The sequence below is a fragment of the Leguminivora glycinivorella genome, chromosome 6 (assembly GCF_023078275.1).
Source record: "Leguminivora glycinivorella isolate SPB_JAAS2020 chromosome 6, LegGlyc_1.1, whole genome shotgun sequence".
In the NCBI taxonomy this organism is placed as follows: Eukaryota; Metazoa; Arthropoda; class Insecta; order Lepidoptera; family Tortricidae; genus Leguminivora; species Leguminivora glycinivorella.
This window is the reverse complement of record NC_062976.1, coordinates 12,828,713-12,851,467: the sequence shown is the minus strand read 5'-3', so window position 1 is coordinate 12,851,467 and position 22,755 is coordinate 12,828,713. Positions and strand designations below refer to the sequence as shown.

Genomic DNA, 22,755 nt, shown 5'->3' with positions numbered 1-22,755 from the left:
TTCGTGACTGACAGACAGGCCGAGGTCCTTAGAAATAAGCATACCTACCAGCAGCGGCTAGTCCATAATACAAGCCGATTCCCAACGGCTTGCCTAAAATTGATTACTAGTAAAGTACCTAATGGTAAGGTAGGTTTCTTTTTGCTTTGGTGTTGCCTAGCAGAAATTTTCACCAGCCGCCACTGATACCTACTAAGCAGCGTCACCTGAGACAAAAATATGTAGTCATTATCACTTAAATCTCACTTAAAGGCTCTAGCTAAAAGGTTTTCGTCGTATAAACAGAAGGTATCCTTAATCTATTAAGTATATTGCCAATAGACTTTTTAGGTCCTCAACATTTCAGAGTTACGTAAAACTAGTACCTACATATTACGGTATAGTGTCAGTCTGTGTCCTCGCTAAAGGCGAAATTGAAAAAGTTATGGCTCTCAAATCCAATTTAATCGGGAAGTAATGTTTTTATACTACGTTGGTGGCAAACAAGCATACTCCTGCCAAACCAATTTCTAGTGTAGAGGTGTTTTATGTGCGTTGTCGACCTTTATTTACACTCTGCATAGATACACTCTTATAGCTCGTTGTGAAATATATTATGGTTACAACGAGTGTATATATGTATTTGTACTAACCCCTCGTATGCGGCCTGTCAATTTTGATCATTGAAATAGTGACCTTGACATTTAAAGCAATAGATTAAAATTCCCACGCACGGATCCGTGTCTAAGCATACGAGGGGTTAAGGCACATATCGAAGATAATACAAATTATTACTTACAATATCTGGGCGACCTTATACCTATCACGTTTTTAGATTTAAAAAAAACTATAAGAGTTTTAGAAACAATACAAAAAAAAACTTTATTTCTGGCCGGGATTCGAAACCCTGATATGTGAGATGTGCTTGCGATCATTTAGACCGACCTCTTACGACTGAGCTACGCCCAGATGATGCGTAGTCGGCGAAATTAACGACCATATTTTGCGTTTACTAACGCGAAAAAAAAAACGCATGAAAAAGCGTTTTCCGGGATCTAAGGCTAAGCTAGATCGATTTTTTCACCCCCGAAAACCCCCACATAACAAATTTCAGCGAATATATATATATATACAGTGTGGAAGTTGGAAATCTCTAGGTATTATTGTGGGTACGACAGGGTGCGAATTGGCACACAAATCAAATTCCTGGGCGTCCAGTAATCGTGTGTACCGACAAAATCATGAAATATAACGCCATTACAAAAAAGCGGACGTGTGTAATAGGTTACGAAAATAACCGGTCGTTTACAATACACGAGCCATTAATTTGAAATGTATACAGAATAACAGACTCGCGGTCACAAGCAGATGTTTGCGCTAGTTTCAACCGGAGCAAAGTTCAGGGAACCTCTCAATGAAAACTTGCACCATTAGAACTTATAATTACTTAATTAGGTATTTCAGCGTCTCTCTAACAATTAAAGCATCAGTTGAAATAAAGGTTTTAGCACAATTAGATTTCCTCTCTAAAAAAAACTCTTAAGTCTTACTGCTAGAAATATAAGTATTATTCAATAATTTAGGTATCTTTTCCTACTTACGGATTGACTTCATTTACTAGCCCAGTGACCTAAAAAGGATTTTGGCCTCCGACAAAAGAGACTGCGATTCTACTTTATCCTTCAGCACTTCATGTCAGTTCGATACTCCAAGGGCAGGTCTTTTTAGGACTTCTTTACACCAGGCGGTCTAGCACAACTGGCACTCTCGCCCTAATCCATACTTGAAGTCGCGCTGGATAATATGGACTCGCGCGGGATAACTCAAGTTGTGCTAAACCGCTAGTGACGTAGACATTAGTGACGCCCACACGGACGTTTGTCACCCCACATAGTTATGTTCTTTTCACTCTACGATCCTCTTCCATACTTTCAAAGCAACCGATCCAGCGTATTCGTGTGGTTGAGCAACGCCACTAGCTTTTCGAACTCCCTATTTCTTCTACCTCCAAGATCTTTCTTCATCTTTGAACCGATCCAGCGTATTCGTGTGGCTGAGCAACGCCACTAGCTTTTCGAACTCCCTATTTCTTCTACCTCCAAGATCTTTCTTCATCTTTGAGAGGTTCCGTACTCTTGCGTCAGATTTTTCTCTTTAACACTAAGAGCCTGTTTTTTTTTCTGAGAGAGTCAAAACGTCACATTCAAACTCCATACATCAAAATTCAATTACTTAAAACAAATGTATCGTATTTGACTACATATACATTTAGCCAAGAAGAATTTAGAAAAATTTAAGAGGAAAACGTGTACATTCAATCTATACCTAAGTATATTTATACCATTGTTAACTACACGAAACGTATCATGTAAAAATTATTTAATGGGCTGAATTTTCCAGCTCATTCGTTCTGCTCACTGCCGTCTTGCAATAGTGATGGAAAATATCGTATAACATATACACCGTGTTTTTTTTTTTTTTTTTCTTTCTAAAAGTTAAATTCGATACGTTGTTAGGTTTATTATCAGGAACCAACCACTTTTAGTTAAATTCGCAAAAAGAATATTTTCGTCATTTTCATAACGTCACTAAAAAGAACATAAAAATACGAAAGTCACTATAAGTGTGCCGTTCAAATTTGAGGAGTTCCGTTCTGATAATCATCAGAAATTCCACTGCACATGTCACTGTTCTGAACGTAAACGCAAGCTGATCTTATAAAAATTAGGGTTGCCAGACGGTCGGGATTTGGCGGGATTTTCCCGATTTTTAACATGTGTTCCCGAATCCCGACAAATTAGAAAATGTCCCGATTTCTCGAAATACTCTAAAATTTCAAATTCCAAACTAGAAATCAAGCTAAATTATTTTTCTGGAATGACCGTAAAGCAAGTACCGTAACCCGCGCCTAGTGTGCGAAGCGCGTTGTTGCAATGCGGAGTGCGGGGTGCGGTACGTTTTTTAAAATATTTTGGTTGCTCATCGTCGGTGTCATTTCAATGAACGAATTTCTTGGACACTACATCCTATATCGATTAATGGGTCAATATTGTGGGACTTCGTTAAATCAAGTCTTTCGTCCCGATTTCGAGAGCACTGGCTTTAGCAAGCTGCTGGCTTCTAAATATCGTGGATGATATCCAGCTATTGTCAGAATAAAGTTGAAAGATCATATTATGAAATAAAATCTGCTAACAGATTCTTTCAGCAATTTTTGCTGTAGATTTCTCTATCGAAAAGTAACCAATGCCAGGTAACTAATACCGCATCAACTTATTCCTGGTAAAGTAGATAATATTTGGAGACACGTCTACATTTTCATTGTTTCACAGGAATAGTAAAAAAATTGCCTTTCAGATATGGTATAATGTTGGTTGCCAGGCAGTGTTGAAAATTATTTAAATGCAAGTTTCGTCAACAGAAATCAAGATTTTGACAGCAGTTTGTCGCCGAATTATTTTCAGCGTTCACTAATTTTATTTATCTAGTTAGTTGTGATTTGCTTTCAAAAATTATTTTAAATATAATAATTTTGTGATTCAGGATTCAGGCAATTTGAATGGTGGACAGGGTGGACTAGAAATTATCCAAGAAAAAGCACTCTGAATTTGTCAAATTCGTTACGAATCAGTCCTTATGATAAGATTTTTTTGTATTGTTATTCAAGATTTCAAAGAATATATATAATTATACAAGTAAAAATACTTCTATGAGCAGGAGGTATGCCACAAATTTCATAATACAAACTTATAAAGTATATTCTTTAAATATAACTAAGTTCCTACCTAACTAAGTTTATTTCAATGTTTTTTTTTCTTTTCCCGACTTGAGACCTAAAATCCCGAAAAAAAAATTTTTTTCCCCGAAAATCGGGTAATTCGGTCTGGCAAGCCTATCAGCAGTTCCAAGTTTAAAAACACAAAAATCACCATATGTGTCGATTTTTCCAGGATCCCATAATCAGAACAGGGTTCTGTTCTGATAAAAATGGGGCCAATCTGTATGCATATACATTCAATCAAAAAATAAATTTCAAAATCGGTCCAGCAACGGCGGAGATATCGTGGAACAAACATGAAAAAAGAAAGAAAAATACAGACGAATTGAGAACCACCTTCTTTGAGATTTAAGGGCGGCGGTTAATAAATACATAGTGATCAGATAATCTCACTGCGGTCAGGGGTAAAAAAAACTGGCGTAAACAACAAACATGTAGTACTGAACACCAAGGACATGGATGGAAAGACAAGGAGTTACTTCTCAACTACGATTAAACATAGGTATAACACGTCTTTTTTTAATTGTACCTATAAATAACATAAGAACGGGTAGTATATGTCGCGGCGACATAATATCGCGTGCTAGGTCTGCGGATGTGTATAACAAATCCGACCAATTCGTTTTTGAAAATATGTGTGCCTACTTTTTCATTATTCGGCAGTAGCTCGTACCCTCTGTAAATAAATACTAATTAAAACCGGCTTGTAATTTATAAGTAAAGCAGGCCGGAAGTTTACTGAAACTGTAATTAATAAATAATAACCACGCTGTATAAAATAAATGAGGCGCTATGAAAATTCCATTTTCAGAATAATTGATGCCCACTGTTAAACAGGCTTATACCGAACTTTATTTAGAATTTTAGGAAATATGGTAATGTGGTTTTTATTTTTTACAAACGCAGAATAAATTACCTACCACTTATACATGAATTATAAATAGGCGTCTACCGTCAATATAAAAAAAAGAAACACGTATGTTCAGGTTTTAAAAAGAACAGCTGGTCTACTATTATTGATCGCCAGCATGTTATTACAATTATATAGGTACTAGTTACTTTAAGAGGGTGCTATCGCAAACTTCTATTTTGAAATGTTTACGAAATTTCAATTGAAATGTTTAAAATTCTTACTTTAATCAAAATAAAAATAAAAAATATCATTTACTACGTATACTTTTCTGTACATCAAGTCTGACTGAACACAGTTTCATGCATTGAAATAATGACCCCGTCTTTTACTTACAATTGGATTTAGATAATGTACCTTATTATGTACTTTATTAAGCCCATGGCTAGTTATAAGTAAAAAAATATAAAAGCAAATAAATACGGCTACTCAAAGTTGTCTTCATACTTAACGTTACAGTCTTTAATACTACAATGCGATGTCGTACCTAATTCCTCAAAAAATACTCTTTAGCCACTGTATTCCTTATATTTTTGTTTAATCAAGTACATGTATTGACGATCATAATGTAAATTCATATAGGTTAACGTAGAATAATTTATACTGTAATTTACCATTATGAAATATCACTGGCCTAATAAAATTTCACTGGCCTCTCAGAGAGGGTGAAATAAATTTTCAATTTTCAATTTATTTATTGCATACAATTAACACTAACGGTTAAACCTTACGTGCTAATTGGCATTATATTTCTTAATATCTAACATGCATTAAACAATAACATAAGTGCAGTGAAATGATTATTACAAATAGGTAAAGGTATTAAATTGACTGCATATACAAAACTGACTTCACCTCAATGAATGAGTCAAATAAAAACGTCAAAGACAAAACATGATTAAACAAAGCAAATAAAAAGAGAAAACGTAACTCCTTTTCCTACGCCGAAGTCGTATTGGCACTCGTAGGTAGGTAATGACTACCGATTTTTTTTCCAGTACATGCAGCGCCAGATCTAGATTTTTTCGAAGGTGTTAAGGGGGGGAGGCAAACACCAACAAATGACGAATTTAATTATTAATTTAATTTGAAATTTGGCGACTCAAGGACGTCCAGAGTAGGCCCCGGGGCTCGCGCATGGTTACATGATGTGTAAAATTAGACCCATTAATCTATCGGTGGTGTCAAGGTATTAGGCAGGGAATACAATTTAGAAACGAAGATACAATATCGAAATAATCTGAAATCAGTATTTCCCTCTCAGACATGCTGCTGTAGGTACTCTGGAATGAACGAGCGCTTGCAACAAATTTGATATCGATATGTTAAAATGCACAGTTGAGAATTACTCTTTGAGTAATGTCACAAGCATTAATGGGGTCGCTAGAGTCTGGTGAACATAATTTCGACGAGAACTCGAGACCGACAGTTTTGAATTTATAAATAAATAGCACGCTTGCAATTACCGACGTTTCCGCTTAATACGATGTTTCTGTCTGTACTTTTTAAATGTAAATAGCCTTATTTTAAATCAGTCAAATTAAGCTTGGGTCAAGTTTTCCTCTCTCCCAAAGTCGTAATAATTGAGTTAATTAATTAGGTAGCTACCGAAGGGAGGAAAGGGTTAGGTTTTTTTAAAGAGATGATTACAATCAAGCCGAGACTTTTTTTATGTTATTTACATTGCAAAGTTTTCATTTTTTCTGAATATCAATAGCCGTATAACTTAATAAAGTCACGTAATCTAACAATGGAACACAAATGTAAAAATATAATATTTGCTAAATAAAGCTATCTAGTTTTTTTTAAGCCTCTGGATTTCTATTGAAATTTTCCGAAAATGTATGGATGTGCAAATAGTGTCTCATTTTATACCTTGATAATAATAAATATAATAATTTTGTATTATACTTTCATATTCGTATATAATATAAATAGCCTAGCCTAAGACTTAAAAAAAATAAAGAGAATAAGTATAATAATACCATTTATTTTTAGCAAAACGATGTAATAATAGTAATAATAGTCCAGTTTTTTTTTAAACATCAATATTGATTTGATATAATGACACTAAAATGCCGAAAATAAATTGTTGTTTTAGCCAGATTGTATAAAAATTAACTAAGTATATTTAAATAAAAACTTTGAATTTGATATCAATTACTCGGTAGCCCAGACTTCAACGTGTAAAGCTCACACCCCATCGCATCGCATCGCTAAGGCCGACCTTACACTGTGTTAAGGTTTACGCCGCGTCTTGCGTGAGCGACAAACCCGCGACGGCGACGCGATGCGATGCGATGCGACGAAATCAAACCTTCTATCTCTATGGACTTGTCTTAGGTGGGCGACGGAACGCGACGGCGATGCGACGCGACGAACTAGCGATGAACATGCGAATGTTAAGCGACGCGATGTGACGCGATGCGATCAAACCGCTGTGTTCCTATGGGAGTGTCTTGCGTAAGCGACGGCCCGCGACGGCCCGCGACGGCGATGCGACGCGATGCGATGGCGATGGGCGCGCGATCAAGCTATTTGATTTTTAGAAGCAAATTCAATACGTAGAGAGGTCGGACTAGAGAAATAACGATTGATTACTTCTTCTTTATATTTTCTTATAATAAAAATTCAAAATATTCAAATTAATATAAGTTGACCAAAGGAGTAATGTGCCTAAAAAGTAAGGAAATTACAACTTTTGTAACTTGTATTGACAGCCTTTGATTATGTGCACGGTGATACGTGATTGTCTGTGTAAAATATTAAAATTTAAGTGTGAACTAAAAATATGATACACTAGTGCGATGACCTTACGATATATGTACTAGCACTTGACTTTGGTCAATAGGATCACAATTTTTATTTTATTTTTAATAAAAAGTACATTTAAAAAATATAATGGTCGACAAAATATTATACTTATGGGTAAGAAATTAGGTGTTTGGGTGTGCTGGCAACTTCGTCTCTATACAATGAATTTAACTTTTCATGACGTTTACTCTATCGAATCTAAGGCCGGCCTTACGCAGTCTTAACATCACTCTGAAAGATTCATTTTTTTGGCAGGAAAACCTTACTCAGAATATGCTTTGGCATAAATCGTTCCGCAGATTTTATCGAATCTTATGCTGGCATAATGTTAATGAGCAAACTAATCTTCTAAATTAAGAGTACTTCCGTAGATTTTTGTTTGCATAATATTTAGGCGGTAAAAAGTTGTCCATCTTCTTCCTATTTCTGTTATGATAGCGAGTCATGTGTGTTGGGATGCAAGATACCTAACACTCCTCCTCGCTTCGCTCGTCGTCGTACCTAACGGTGCATCTGGGACTGTATTTCATTTCCTCTTTGCTATCGTTGTTTTGTTCACACAAAGTACCTAAGAATTATGCCATAGCAAATTTGGTAGGACTTATATTCTACTAAAAAAATAATTCTGCTCTTGTAATATTATAGTATACGATTATCATGGTAATTTTTTAAATACCACGTCGGTGGTAAACAAGCATACGATCGGCCTGATGGAAAGTGGTCACCGTAACCTATGGACGCCTGCAACTCAAGGGGTATCATATGCGCGTTACCGACCCATTAGAAGCTTATACACTCCTTTTTGCTGTGTACTTATTATAATATGATTTGGTACGCGTTACCTTATAGAGATATTTAAATACTACTCGTGGTTTACGGGTCGCAAATACGATGTTTGAATAGAATAGACTAAACATTTATTCGTGAACACAGGCAAGACAAAATACACATAATAACAACAAGACAGAAAGGAATGAAGTGCCACGAAATGGCCTCATCTCAGCGTGTTGCTGGTGATTTCCAGCGCTGATCTTCCGATGAGACCATCGGTACGTAGCAACCTTCAACCCGTTTTCATAAAGAAACGATTTTATATGTGTTTTAAAAAAAACCTAGTTCCCATTCTTTTTTTAGTTGCCTCCGCAATTTAAATACTACTTTAAACGATGAGCCAAGTATAATTATTTAGGTGCTAACATCTAGATGACTACAAATATTAAAAATCTTACGCTTTACAATACTAGGTGCCAATTATTATTTTAGTCGCCAAAGTATTGTTTAATGTTCCTCGGCAATATTTTTGTTGCTTGAAACTTGCTGCCGTTTTTTCAATAATAATGATGCTTAATATTTGAGGCTCATATATTTTTTTTGTCGCCACAATATTAAAACACAGCCAAATTATATTATTGTATGCCCGACTTAACTTCCCGTTTAATATTTTAGTTGCCCGGTTAATTATATGCCAAAAAAAACATACATATAAGACATACCTTTATGTCGATAGATATTTTTCAGTACAGATGATGTTTTTTTACGCACTAGTGCGAGAAGTGGTTCATTATTTATTTATTCCAAGAAAAATTTTACAGCATTATATGTCAGGTCGAAACTTCGGAGGCTCATCTGTACTGAAAAACGTCGTACGATACACGTGCGAAAAGGAAATTCGTAACTCGTGTCGATTTAAAACACTCCCTTCGGTCGAGTTTTAATTTATCGCCACTCGTTTCGAACTTCATTTTTTACGCACTTGTATCGTAATGTACTATTTTAAAGCACATAAAATTCGAATAAAATATACATTTGGGCTGTCCAAGGTGACATGATCGAGTCAGTAAATGAATAACAGAACTGTTATTCTACTTATTGCGATATGATTATTGGGAAATGAAATTTGACGAAACGTTTTTTGGCGAAACGGCAGGACACCCTGTGTTAATGATAATCTGAATTCGTAATATGAATTCCTACTAACGCATGTTAAGATCAACTCTAGATCTAGATCAATCTATTGGGTTGGTAAGAAAGTAATGAGCGATCGATTGAATTCCACATAAAATTTTTGAGAGAGTTCTAGAATCTTCTATGGTCGAAAGTACATAAAGGGCGAGTCGCACAGTTTCTCGTCAGTCATTCACTAGCTGTCGCCGAGCTAATATAAGGAAGAAAATGGACGAATTAAAAGTGCATGTAAGGCATTGCTTACTATATGAATTTCAGTCTGGCCATTCAGCCGCCGAAGCAGTGCGTAATATATGTCAGCGTGTTGTTCCTGAAGTTGTGTCTGAGGCCACGGCGAAACGATGGTTCCAGCGGTTTCGTAGTGGCGACTTTTCATTATCAGATCAACCTAAGTCTGGTCGACCGGTGAAGATTGATGTAGCCAAATTAAAAACCTTAATTGAAGGAGATCCGAGGCTAACGAGTCGTACTCTTGCTACCGAGTTAGGCTGCTCTCATGTCACCATAGAAACACATTTACACGAGTTGGGAAAAAAACTACAAATACAGTGTTTCGATACCGCACGAACTTGATAGAGATCAACTAAACCGCCGTGCCGATATCTGCATACAACTTCTGTCTTTTCGCCGCACATTCAACTGGTTGGACCATCTTATCACTGGAGATGAAAAATGGGTCTTATATATAAATCACACATGCAAACGTCAGTGGCTAGCTCCAAACGAAAAAGGAATAGAGGCACCAAAAACAGAGTCTCACCCGAAAAAAGTTATGCTGTCCGTTTGGTGGGATATTCATGGTATTATTCACTGGGAACTCCTACCAAGTGGAATGACTGTTACCGCATCAGTATACTGTAATCAGCTTGAAAATTTAAACCAAAAAATCTGTCAGAATCGTCCACAGCATGCTAAAGTTTTTTCTTACACGACAATGCTCGCCCACACATTGCAAAAGTGACTCGGCTAAAGCTAAATTGGAGCTAGGTTGGAAAGTGATACCTCATCCACCGTACTCTCCAGACTTGGCACCTACGGATTACGCATTGTTCAGATCGCTAAGCAATGCCTTGAATGAAAAAAAGTTCGATGATCAAGCCCATCTACGACAGTACATAGCTGAGTTTTTTAATCTAAACCTAAGAACTTCTTCGCCGATGCTATTCATTCTTTACCAGAACGATGGAGACAAGTAGTAGATAACGAAGGCCGTTATATTTTTGATAAATGATTAAAAGAATAAATTAAATAAAAATTACAATATTGGTTATGATTCGCTCATTACTTTCTTACCAACCCAATAAAAAAATCTGAGTGTGTGTCGACAATAGCGAAATTTTATGCACGCCGTGCACTCGATCTGATTTTATAAGATTACAAGCTTTTGCCCGCGGCTTCCCTCGCGTTAAATTCAATAATTGCGGAATGCGCCATACAAATTTCCTCCTCCCATTTTAGGGTAGTGGGGGGTTAGAAAGAAACAAAAAGTAGCCTATGTCACTCTCCACCCCTTCAACTATCTCCACTTAAAAAATCACGTCAATTCGTCGCTCCGTTTTGCCGTGAAAGACGGACAAACAAAAAGACACACACACTTTCCCATTTATAATAATTATCAGTATGGATATGGATGAACTTTTCAGAATTGATCTGATTTAAACTGTGTAAAGCCGACCTAACCCTGCCCCAATTATTATCTCGAAAGTAATTCGATAAACGTCCATTGACATAAGAGTACTTATCTGTGAGGTTTTTAGCATAACATACTTAAGGGCCCGGGCGTTCACATATTATTTTATTTATATTGTAATTTTAGATGTGTAGATCAAACAACTCAGTAATGTTTCGAATATCCTTCATCTCATTAGGCCAAAAAGGGTATCAGTTTCGTTGTATGTTGTTTGAAGGTGCGTACCGTGTGTGGCAAACTCGTGTGATTCGTGTGCACATTGGAAGTAATTCAAGGCCAAATGAGACTTATACTCGTATTAACCGGGATATAGACTGTGATTGAGTACCTTTTTGAGCTCCCGATATTTCGACGCAGTTGCATGCATCATGATCACGGAAAACACACGGGGGCATCACAGATAATCTAGATTAAGGTTGCTAGATGGTCGGGATTTGACAGGATTCTCCTGATTTTCTGCATGTCCTCGTCCTCCCGACTTTCAACAACATGAAAAAATCCCAGAATACCACAAGCGAAACTGTTAAATTGAAAAAAAAAATGAAACTTGAAAAAAAACAAGTGAAAAGCAAAACTTGCATTTTTATTACATTTTGTTCATATAACGAAAATATCATTTTTTAATATCGGAAACTCGAAAAGGTGTCGCGTTGAAAAATCTATAATTTCATTTTTTTACATTTCCCTACCCCGATAACCCGGAAAATTTACCTTTTATATTGATTTAAAGTAACCCGATTTTCACATATGTTTACGAAATAAATGCAAGACACACTGAAATAATTCTAAAACATAAATAAATTGCATTTTTCATACTGTATAATATCTTTTGTAGCTTAATAGTCGAGTTTTGGTTGTGCAACAAAAATCCTTGGCTGATTGAAACATCCTTTGCCTGAAGTATTGTACGATTTGTATTCATTTTTAAAACTAAACCCATTATTCCCTTGGGAATAAAATAGTACATTATGCTTCAGTACACGTAGACGCAATGAGACCTTTAAACAGCAAATGTGATGAAAACATATTTTACAAAGTTTACTTTGTGCTAAGCAGACCACTCTGCTCACAAAACAAAAAACTGTTTTACATTTTTGGCTTATACTAAATCCGGTTTACTGACGATTCGCCAAAAAACGTTTCCCAAAGTTTCACATCCCAAACTATTATTCCCAAATTATCATTTCCCAAATAAACGTTTGGCAAAACAACTTATCGCAAATTGACATTTAGCAATACTTTTTTTGGCAAGTATTTGTTTCCCAAAATATTTACTTGGTCAAATTTCATTTTACCAAATATAATTTAGTCAAAGGTATTGTTAGGCAAAATTTCCATTTCCCAATATATTGTAATTAAATGGCGCACTAGAAATTTGTTTGTTGATTTTATTATACTTTGTGTCGAAGATTTGTGTGAAATAATGTGTATGTCATACTTTTTTTCCTCCTGCTGCAAATGTCAAGGATGACATTTTCACTTACATGTCCGAATACATTTTATTAAAAAGAAACCTTATGTTTTCAAGACCATTATGTTCTATTAATTTTTAATTACTTTAAACACAACACGAGCGTATTGTAATAAAAACGGGGATTTGCTAGAAAGTTTTGCTGTATAAATAAAACATAGCAATTACTTTAAAAAGCCATTTCCAGTTTTCTCACTGTCAACCTAACACGCTCCTCCTCGCTTCGCTCGTCGTCGCACCTAAACTGACCCTGTCGCACACGAGTTTTCTGTTACAATACTAATAAAATAATTACATTACATTTATGCCTTGTAATATTTATTGTCAAACGTGGTTTTGCATGCTGTAATTTGTAGAAACATTTTTTGACAAAAAAATAGTTGACAAAATAATTTTGTCCCGTAATTCATTTGACAAAAACAAAGTTGAGCAAACTTTTCTTGTCCAACTGAAGCCTTGGGAATAAAACTGAAATTATCATTTGACATTTTTAAGTTAAATTTGGCAAAAAAATCTTCGGTAAATTAAATTAATCCCGTAGAAATGAAAATGCCTAAATATTTTCGAATTTTGCGATGTGAAATTTTGACCAAACATGTTTTTGGGATATAAGTTTTGCCATTAAAAACGTTTGCGAAATAAAGTTTTGTCTAAATAAAATTTGACTAAGTAAAATTGTGCCAAATGATAATTTGACCAAACAAATTCATTGCGAAACATACCTTTGCCAAACAATACTTTGGGAAATGAAACTATTGCGATATGATTATTGGGAAATGAAATTTGACGAAACGTTTTTTGGCGAAACGGCAGGACACCACTAAATCCGCCATTGTAAATAGAGATTTTTTTGGTGCAATAAAGGCTAAACAAATTAATATTTTCCTGATTAAGGAAACAATGCCATTAATAACTTTGTACTTAATAAAAAATATTTGAGTACTTACAAAAATATTCTGGTTCCGGCGCAAAAAATTAAGTCCTTTGTTCAATGTTCCTGTAGAAAGAAATACATTAGCTTGATCAAACGCTTAACTAAAGGCTTAACTAAATAGGTGGGACGGAAAAAATTTTGACGCGTATTTTTTATTTTTTCTTGTAAACGAAAAATGACGACGGTACAGTGCGTTGATGTTTCGTGACGTGACGGTACAATTTTTACTTAGAAGTGGCGTCACAAGCCCCCACTCCGGAACTTTGATGCTTTAAATCTTTGTATTTTTTCATTAATTAGAAAAAGCGAAAAATATGTGTTCAATATTTTTGGACGATCTAACTGACGGACTAAACAGAATGCCATTTTTAGGGTTCCGTACCAAAAAGGTACTAAACAGGAACCCTTATGGTGCGACTCTGTCCGTCTGTCTGTCCGTCTGTCACATTCCTAAATATCTCGAAAACTACTAATGCTATCAACTTGAAATATGGAATAGTTATGAACATTCTAAACCTCTAAGTTAGTTAGTTAAGTTTTGTTAGTTCATAAGTAAACAATATTTGTACGCCTGTCGGGGCAAAACAAGAATCGTGCTGTGGATATTCTTTTTGAACACCTATGTATATACAAATTATTGTTTTATGCAAATAAAATAATCATTCATTCATTCATTCTACAAATAGAAATTATAATTTTTTTTAATTTATGAATTTTAATTGTAGAAAATGGCCAAAATGAATGGGGAGCAAACTGTAAATTTCAAGTTACTAGATCAAGTGGGATATCGTTAGAAAGAGCGCAAATTGAACGTAAATAAACTATTTTTTATAATTTTTTTGTTGTGGAAAAAAAAAGAATTTTGAAGGAAAATGTAAAAAAAAAATACCGTTCCCCCCCTTATCTCCGAAGTTTACCAACTAAAAATTATGAAAATTTTAGGAAACATTGGTTTTATGCTAAATATTACAGGAAAAATATAATCGTGTTTGTATCTTGAAAACTTTTTTTTTATTCACAAAAAAGTTTTCATATTTTTACTTTCAAGTTACCCACCCTTGCGAATGTATATCGTACTTCAAATTAATACGAGATGTTACGTAAACCGTCTTCTTTCCAATAAAGTAAAAACTGTTTAAATCGGTTAACATCATAAAGAATTATCCCTGAAAAACCAACATAGTATACAGGTCACGCAAATTAGTTAGCGAATTCACGAAGAGATGGCGCTATACACAATAATGCTCATTAGTACCTATACTTTTGTCTTCTAGTCAAGTCATTAGAGTTATATGAAAACATGAGATTATTTTAACTTGGTAGTTTGAAAGAAAGTTTGTAGGTACGGGACCCTCGGTGGGCGAGTCCGACTCGCACTTGGCCGGTTTTTTTTTAATGTAGTCGTCATCCCTAGTAGGAACGATGAGTTTTTAATACGTTACTTGATATCAAGAACGTCTTGGAAAATCACATTCATTATATGGAGAAACCCCGAAACGGTTAGTAGGTACGAGGCTGCTGTGTTCATAAACGAACTATAGATATTTTTTATTTACATCGTCATGATTTCAACATGAACGTAGCTCCAGTGAATTATACAGTTCATATACAGTTTGATTAGAACTTTAAAATACTTATATAGCTCGTTACAAACTTTTCACAATTTACAATCAAGTTTTGAATACAGATAAAGTGCCAAAAATATGTAGACACACCTTAATATTTACGTGATAAAATAATACGTGATTGTACGGGCAATAAAGTTCTGTATTTTGTATTGCATAATATTTTTGTCGGAATTTTGATTCTGAGGTTAAAGCCTCCGCCACACATAAAGTGTTTTGATAGCGTAGCGTTAGTGGTGCTCAATGAAAGCGGTGCGCCGGCGGAACGCTGGCATTCCGCTCGCAATCCGCGCGCATTCCGCTCGCAATCCGCGCGCATTCCGCTCGCAATCCGCGCTCGTTAGTTCCCGCCGGCGTCCGCTGGGCGCAACGCCAGCGTTCGTCCGGCGCACCGCTATCCTTGAGCCCTGCTACCGCTCCGCCTACGCTATCAAAACGCGCATGTGTGGCCGAGCTATAACCTATTAATTTTGATACTGACATATCGATATCTATCGCGTCTTGGAAGCATGGTTTGGAAAGGGACAGCAGATAGGTAATATCCGAAAACGTTGGCATTGATGATACTGGGACCCCTTTTCATGAATAATGTTCAGGTAGTTTTAAGGACTGCCCATGCTGATCTTATTCTTTCAGTAGTATATTATTTACCTACTTTGTTTTGATTTGGTGATGTAATAAAGTGTTTACTTAGAAACTAATATTAATTTTGTAGGTTGTTTTAGTTTAAGAGAAAATTTGATTCTAAGCCTGTTTAAAATGTATAATTAATTATGTTGTTGGTTTTTAATTAGCCCTTTCGGAGATAACACGTTTTGTCATCTTCAAAAAAAAGTTACCTGCACACTGCAAACTGTTTAATAAATTTGAACCTTATTGCTATCATGATAGTTGCTTTTTAAATACACTGAGACTTTAGCACGTGCTGTGGAAACGGGAGCTAACCACCGCGAATAATAGAAACAAAGGCCTTTGTTTAACAGATTAGGGCAAAACCGAAAAGTTCATCTCAGAAAATTCATACTATAGTAACTTACAAAGTTGGTATATTTATTACTTATATGATGGTACAATATATGTTATTTATGCGAGTTGCTATATTACTACACTCAAAATGACGCGTTGATTCGTCAAATCTAACTTTTAATAGCATGTCAATACGAGCCATGCGTAATTGCGCATATTTATTTTCGTAAATAAAACGATATACGTAAATGTGTTGGGAATACTTGATTGAAAATCGACTGTTTACAGTCGGTTTAAAATTCGGTTGACAATTTATTAATGCATAGGTAATGAGGGTAAATGCGGAACGTCGACGCGAAGGTGTCCAAATTTAATTATCATTTTATTTACATATTTAATTTAGACGACAACGTCAACATGCGATTTTAGATTTAAAGTACCTACATACAATTCTGCCGACTGATCAAATGCCGCATAAAATATATAACTGACAGTCTGCTGTCGGATCTCAACATCTAATAATGCCTCGCAGAGAAGCAAAACACGTGTCGAGTTTTGTTTGTATTTTGGTGGTGGGTTATTATATGTGACAATCCATAAGAAAAGGGCCCTTATGGCGGTTTTTAGTTACGGAGATATCGACGTTTTTGTAAAATCGTTCGAAATTATCGATTTTTGAATTTATGCAAAATAGTAAAATATACGAATAGACGTGCAATTGTAGCTTGGTTTCAGTAGTGTACGTTAAGTATTTCTATATTAAAATTCAGCTCAAAGTTTAGTAGAAAAGGGCCCTTATGCCAGAGCGCGTTCGAAAATATGAAAACTGTTGTTAAAAAATGTTGTAATTACTTACAACTTTTGTTTATAAGTTAGTTTATGTTATATAGGTACGATTCAATGAAGTACTTTGATACCTAATTTAAAAATTACCCGATTTAGGTACCTAGTCGTCACTTTAAAATAAAAATCTTACTCGTGAGTAGCTACTAAGTGCAATCTGACTTCAAACCTCACTCGGCGGCGTGTCAAAGCGAAGATGTTCTTCCTGGCAATTCGTGACGTGGCAATGTTGCAGCAGTTGACGGTACGTAGTTTATGAATGGTCCCTTATTGGTGACATTATCGGTGGTAAGATGTGTTTTCTTCCGATATACTAAGTGTCTTAAATAATTAAAAAACAAATATTAAGAATTACAAATCGATCTGGTAGGTACTGTGTGAATTAATAATTATAATAAACGTTTTATGAGAATTACTGATTAATGATCAAGATTTTAAGTTTACTTCATATAACATTTTTTCTTTGGTATTCTGTTATAATACAAGATAAGTAACTAAAATAATAAAATACATTAGCAATGAGTAATTTTTATCTGTGATGGTCATAAGGGCCCTTTTCCCAAATGTATGGAAGTCAATAATTTGTGATTTTTATGTAACTTTAAAAATTTATAAATAAAAAAATAAGACATGCAGAATAATTCTGACACTTTAGTTATAAATGTGTAGACTGATTAAATATAATTTAGAAGTCTCTATACGAAAATTATTATTATTATAGGAGCAGATGTTAAATATTCTAATTGTGATATTCTGATTAAAATATACATATTTAATGAACCATGGGATTTTATTTCTATCCTTAAATGTAAGTTGAAACATATATAACTATGTACTATAGTTCAGATAGCAACATATTAGAAGAAAAGCCAAAAAAATATGTTTTCCTAATTTTTTTCTTATAAGCGACTTGCCCTAATCAAAGCTCGATTTTTCATGATCTGGAAGTCGATGAAACACAATCACAACTGATTCTCAAAGAAATGTACCTTGAGATACACAATCAATCGTCATCTATGTAACTTCCAATGGGAACACCCTTAAAGTGAGTTTCAAACTTCTTTTCACGTTTTCTCAAAAGTGCAATACTTAGCATGTGTATGCTTGATGATTTTTAAAAAAAAAAGTACGTGGCCTAGGGCCATGATTTTTTTTGTATTAGATAGCTTATTTAATGCAGATTTAGGATCTGTGCCTAACTCAATACCTGCCATAAGGGCCTTTCTGTGATGGATTGTCACATATTAATTTATATAAGTATTTAGTGGGAGATAAAATACGCAAGTGAGGGTTAGCACTGGTTGACTAGCACGTTATCTATTCGTGAATAGATTTCCGCAAACTAACGCCTGATTCTATCGATTAAATGCCGCATCAGTGGCGGCAAAAAGAAACCTACCTTCAACATTAGGTACTTTACAAGTAGTCAATTTTAGGCAAGCCGGTGGGAATCGGCTTGTATGGAGGTGCCGCAATGTAATGAAACTCGCGTGGGAGATCTCGTACCGCCTAAATCGGCTCAGAGCGACATAGCGTTAGCGCACAACACAACACATAAAGGTACCAAACACTTTCGCTTAAAATTAGGACGAAAGGCCATGCCAGGATAAGCTAACTAAGTAAATCTGCCCCAGCGAGTTTTGGCTTGAATTTTTTTATTTGGCTTTGTATTAGTATCTAGTATGCCAAATTTCAGCTCCCAAAACTTAACAGTTTAGTAATTTAAAAAAAAAACGAAATTTAAACTTTCTTCGATATTTTTTTTTCTGGGCAGCCGATTTTGACGTTCGTCACGTATATTGTGCATGTATGTAGGACAATTATATGATATTAATGTTGTGTTATATTGCCATACAAAAACTTAAAAAAAAAAAAAAAAAAAAAAATTCAATTTTTTTTTTAAAGTATTATCACGCAAGCGACACCTCCAGATTTTTCATCAAAGTAAGCCTATTTAATAAGCTTAAGGTCAGTGCGGGCAAGACCGGCATAGTTTATTTGAAATAAAGTTTGAGTGGATAAAACTCTATAATTAATGCAGTCTGGCGTAATGCGCATGGTCCTATGGGATAGAAAATATTATATTTTACAAAGCTTTTACAGTATTTTGGTGAAGTAAGGTACTTTTAAGTGATAAAAATCACTTTTTTTAAGGCTCGGCGGGTTGACCGTCCTCCCGCGATGAGCACAGAAAGACCGTCTAGTGCTTGTTGTCGCGTAATTTCATATGAGACTAGGTTCCAAAATCATGATCATTGTTATTTTACGTAATAACGGGGCAGAATGTGCTAGATAACTATTAAAATAACGTTGAAATTTTGAACATATAAGCATTTTTCTATTTATAAGGCAAGACCGGCATATGTCCCGTAGATGGGGTTCATAACCTTTTCTTTTCAGGTCCAGATATTGCATAATACTGTTTTTCCAACGAACACCTGCGAATACAATTTAGTCACGATATTACAGGCTCATATAAATCCAACTACTTATCTGTTTTTGAAACTATGTTAATTAAGAAAACGTAATAGGATATTAAGATACGTGAATTAGTTTGGTAACATTTCTTAGCAATGCTTGCTTTTGCTATAGTCACTACAGTATGAATGAATCCGTAATTTTTTTCATCACACTCGCACACTAAATGTGATTTTACACGCAGGCGGAGCGTGAGTTATAGAAAAATCGTTCTCCCAAGGGAGTTATGAAATTTCTAGTACCGTATTCAATTTTTTTATCTTTTTACATATTTTTATGTTGCAAGTGTGATGAAAAACATTGTGTGTAACTCGGGGAGTATGAATATTACAAACTCGAGTCTTGGAGGAGCTGAGTGGTTCTTTTCTGTTCAAGGATTTTATGTTGCCAGTATAACATATTAATTAAATGAAAAGAGTTTTGACATTATATTTCATGATCGTTTATAAATTGTTGTAGATTAAGTTCGTACTACTGATTTGCAGTAGGTATATTCATTATTAATATTTTGGTAATTTCCTCATAGGTGACGTGAAAAATTGTATATGTCACATGGTAGCAAAATTATTTCCACCTTGAGCGTTAATACTTGAATCCCTCACTACGCTCAGGATTCTAATTTTGAATCCCGAGCGTAGCGAGATTAGAGATTCCTTTACTTCGTTCAGGATTCAATAAACACCCTTTGCCTCATTTTGCTCGATTACGACTTCAAAAACTCAGTAGAGATTCAGATGTTATTAATACTTAAATATTTACATAAATATTTGTATACTTAATACATAAATATTTGTTTCAGTTATTAAAAATAGCAAACAATATACAAGTCATGTCTATACATCTTCCGAAGAATGTATTGATAGAATCTTTTTTTGATGCACTTCCTAACGCCAGCGTATATATCGACGAGGAAGACGAAATGATTTTGCTTGAGAAGTGCACAGTTTGTGCCACTAGTCATAGTTTCGATATGACCCTCTGTGCCTCCAGGGTTCAGTTTCTGCCGTCTGACGAACAACCTTTATCAAATATGTTTTGTCAAAGGTGCGCAAATATTATGTTTTCTGTTTAAATAAATAATTGGATTCAAAATGCTTACTTTTATTTCTAAAATACATAACTCTCTTTTGAAATATTTGTCGCCGCATGTTGCACAATCTATACAAACACTACCAACTTAAATATGATGATGAGTAATGCAGTGTAAGTAGGCTTAGTTCTGTTCACCACTTATAATTCTTCACAACTATGTCATTTTATTTAATACTTTCGAATGATATAGTAACACTATACGAATCATTACCAAAACTGTATTTCGAAGTTAAAATCAAAAACGGTTCAACTATCATAAGCAAAAAACGTACTTATATATTGATATTGTTTACACTCGACTTATTTCCAATAAAGCCTAAAAAAGGTTGGCAACTCCTTGTTTATCGTATGCCGGTCTTGCCTTTCTCTTTTATGCCGGACTTTCTGAGTAGGCACAATTTCTAAGTTACATATTTCAGAACATAAAACAAGAAATTGAACGCGTTTTGAGTAGATTAATAGTACTAGTCAGAAAGAACGGTTATTAAACGACTACGTTACATACATGATATACAAATATTCCGACTGCTTCTATTTTATTTTAATTTTTTGCGGAACCATGTTGAACTCGATGCTCGAGTTCGAAACACGAATCAAGTTTATTGTTAACTAGTGTTCGTCCTAGAGATATGTATTCAAGACCAATGGCTTAAGGATGAAAAACTGGTATACTCGTACCTTCGGAGGTGTGAGAGGCGTAGATATATAAACACAAAAGTTATTGTCAATAGACGGTCTTTCCGGGTAGACGGTCTTCCCCACACTGACCTTAATAAAAATTTAAAAAATATATGAATATGTTTTTTTTTTATGAAAAAAAAGTCACAAATTGCGAAAAACTTTTCTTATACAAATTGTATGAAAAAAAAAAATTTTTTCCCATGGAGTTTTACTGAAGCCAATCGATTCCATTCCCATTCAGTATCGAAAGTTTCTTTGAGCTCAACTTGCGGTAATGTACTAAAGAGCCACAAATCGCAGAAAACTTTTTCTACATTTGTGACTTTTTTTTCGCAATTTGTGACTTTTTTTAATAAAAAAAAACATATTTATATATTTTTTTTAATTTTTATTAGTGGCCAGTGTTTATGACGAACATGCACGTTTCTCTAGAGTTTGTCAGCGATTCGTTATAACGAGCGTGTATGCCTGTATGGGAGTAAAATGTATTGTGATGTATTCAATAAAAAAAAACACCTTGTTCTACCACAGATAAAATTAAGTACTTATTTATATTCATTTGGTAGCTTATTAAAGAGGCTTATTTTGATGAAAAATCTGGAGGTGTCGCTTGCGTGATAATACTTAAAAAAAATGTTTTTTTTTTTTAAGTTTTTGTATGGCAATATAACACAAAATTAATATCATATAATTGTCCTACCTACATGCACAATATACATGACGCACGTCAAAATCGGCTGCCCAGAAAAAAAATATCGAAGAAAGTTTAAATTTCGTTTTTGTTTTAATAACTAAACTGTAAAGTTTTGGGAGCTGAAATTTGGCATACTAGATATACTAATACAAAGACGAATCAATAAAAAAAATTCAAGCCAAAACTCGCTGGGGGCAGATTCACTTAGCTTATCCTGACATGGCCTTTGCTCGTATCTTTATAAGAGTTAAATGTCAGAGCGCTCTTATTCTTAAGCGACAATATGGTACCTTTTTCTTGAGAACGGCATATATAATTTTAAATATAATTAACTACCGTCATAGTAGTCAACTTTACCACCTAGGGAATTTGTACCAAAATGACAGTTATTTAGCAAATTTGTTAATGAAGACAAATGTATAAAAGTTGTAGCAACTCTGATAGTGCTAGTAGTAGTTTGCAGTAGAAAATGGGTTAGGTTAGGTTAGATTAAAATGTAACAAATGTGCTTAACTATTTGAACACAGGAATTTTATAGGTAAAAATATAAGATACATAGGTGACTCTTGGAAAAAGGCAAAAACCACAGATGTCATATATACCATAGATCAAGCAAACGTATCTACTTAGCGTGTCAAATGAACTCAGTGAAATCCACTGAGTTGTCCGTCTTTACTCGCAGCTTGCAGCTTTCGGGCGTCAATTTTTGTAAGTTGAAGTCAACCAAAACATAAAAAATGCCTCGTTACGTGATATTCAATTGCAACAACACAAAAATTATGAACAATCAAGAGCCTGAGACATATTTAAAATTACAGGCAAGAATTAACTTCAG

The 22,755-nt window shown here is 34.7% G+C and overlaps 1 protein-coding gene across 1 annotated transcript in view; it reads right to left on the bottom strand.

The window, feature by feature from the left end:
* The window catches only part of LOC125226853 (trissin receptor-like), a 270,614-nt gene that overhangs the window by 189,887 nt on the left and 57,972 nt on the right, over window positions 1-22,755 (bottom strand). The window contains exon 2 of the mRNA XM_048130987.1: window positions 13,555-13,604. The gene's annotated coding sequence lies outside the window, so the exon portion shown is untranslated. The remainder of the gene's footprint in view (window positions 1-13,554; window positions 13,605-22,755) is intronic.